This window comes from the organism of the source record quoted next, unplaced genomic scaffold (assembly GCF_019419815.1).
Source record: "Pyrus x bretschneideri cultivar Hongxiangsu unplaced genomic scaffold, Pyrus_bretschneideri_v1 Contig97, whole genome shotgun sequence".
Lineage (NCBI taxonomy): Eukaryota > Viridiplantae > Streptophyta > Magnoliopsida > Rosales > Rosaceae > Pyrus > Pyrus x bretschneideri.
In genome coordinates this window covers 191,748-194,055 of record NW_025999839.1, presented here as the reverse complement: position 1 = coordinate 194,055, position 2,308 = coordinate 191,748, and the positions used below count along the sequence as shown (strand labels likewise).

Genomic DNA, 2,308 nt, shown 5'->3' with positions numbered 1-2,308 from the left:
CTTTATTTTAAAATAAATACAAAATACAAATCTCTTCTCTTAAAGGTCTTATATACATATATATACATATATATATATATATATATATATATATATATTTCATAGTGGGGGCCCTAGCTGGCCCCACAACTAATCTTTATTTAATTATGTATCTAAAATTTATTGTTTTTTAGATTAATCAAATAATAAAATTCACAACTTTTAAAAACTAAAATTTTATCATTTAATTTCTATAATTTTTGAATTTCTTAATAATTTTAAATTTACTAGTCCAAACACAATCTTAAGCTTTTAGTTTTCAACTTCCGAAATTTTTAACAATTGAGGACGGTATCAAGAGGATTCGTGCACTGTTCAAGATAACTTCGACTTGATTTATTATATTTATACATGTTGAAGAAAGAGACTGGTGAAAGACTTTCTGCTAATATAGATGGTATTTTTCCATATTGAAAAATAAATCTTTGCCTAAGTGCTTTATGTTGAATGTTTAGATTCAAATATTGTATTAGAACATGCTATCTTTATGCCCAACTGTTACCCAATTTCAATATATGTTAACTTGAATTATCGCTTTAGTGCTGAGAGTTGTCCTACACCACAAAAAGAAGCTTTGCCTAAAATGTTTAAAATTTTTGAATCTCTTTCTTCTGTTATCAATTGATTTTAGATTGGACAGAAACCTATTGTTTATAGAAACTTATTTTTTATTTATCGTACACTTATATCTATACACAATTATAGATTACAGGCATGATCCCTTAGCTAAATTTGTATAGCACATTCGGGAGGAAGGCCTTGGGGAAAGCGCTTTCTATCTGCACAGTAGTTATAAATCATGTAATTTTTCTGTACCCACTTAAGCTTCTCTTGACTTGAGGTATCCAGTTCTTCTGTGAGCCATGATCTACTTGCAGATCTTCATGAATTTGATGACGAGCTACAAGACGATGCACCTGAAGACCATATGCAAGCATTGGAGTTAAAGTTTCTAAGGGAGGCAGTGAATGGTGGCTGTGACCAGTCTGTCTTGACCAGCCCTCCTCTTGTTGCCCAGTCATCAGCATTCCAGAGGCTAGAGGTTATCCTCATTGGTTGGTTCTTTGGGAAAGGAATACCAATCCTTGACTCTAGGTTCTTGAACTCTCTAATGGGTATGCCATCAACAGACAATCTAAACAAGACAGTATATTAATTAAAATTATTTCGAAGTGTGGAAAGAACATAAATTCAATTCATGAATATATACTTCATGTTATTAAACTAGCCTCATTCATTCATTGTTCATGAATAATCATTTATATTCACTACAAAAAATAAAAATAAGAAATGGGTCTTATGGGACGCTCAAAATGCGTTGCAAAAGTAGCCAGTTGCAAAAGTAGCCAAACGCATTGCAATAGCCTTTTAACGACGGCCTTGCGATGGTTAGTAACGTGTCACAACAAAGTGGTGTCGTAAATGTTTGGTCGATTATATGCGATGCTTTGAGTGCATCACAAATACGATTTACTATGGGTTTGTGACAGTAAGTTATGCGTCGCAAATAAGTGATCTCAGGTTTAAAAAAAAATATTCGACATCAAATGGGATGCCACTACAACATTATTTTTAATAGCTTCACCAAAATTATTTCATGTGAAATTTACTATAGGTTTCAAACTAAAATAAGAATCCAACGTCACTGATATTATTCATAATTCACAAATCAAAAACATATTTTGCCTCTTTCATTCAATTCATAATTATCTCAAACAATCCGATGCTATCCTTATTATACAACTAGATATTGAAACAAGATTTAACGTGGTTGGTTAATGGATCAAATTAGTAATTTTGAGGATTTGATCAATAAAGGAAATATAAAATAAAATGATAACGGAGTGCATAATGATATTTTAAATGTAAATATGATTCGTAAAAATTAACCGTTGACATAACATGTCAAACTAGCGACTACAATAAGATAATATTTTCTCTTACATGATGGACTGGGGTTTCCAAAGGATAGAGTAGGTGTGAAAATTAGCCGTGGGGTCGAACCAAAGATAGAATTGTTGCTCTCTATTGCCTTTGCCTTGGGTATATTTATTGGTGTGAAGAATGTAAGGACTAGTCACATTCCCCAAGAACTCCATGTCTATCTCGTCATCTCATGCTGAAATTTTTTAGGATAGCTGCAGCTAGAGACATATATCATCGAATACTTATGATTCAGTATTGAAAACTTAAAAAAGAATAAACTAATGCAAATATTTATATAAAATTAGAGGCCCGTGCCCGTGACGCACATAGCATGTAGTGACAG

General features: G+C 32.1%; 1 pseudogene; it reads right to left on the bottom strand.

Annotated features, from left to right (window-relative positions):
- Positions 1–765: 765 nt before the first annotated feature.
- Positions 766–2,308, bottom strand: LOC103936394 (annotated as a pseudogene).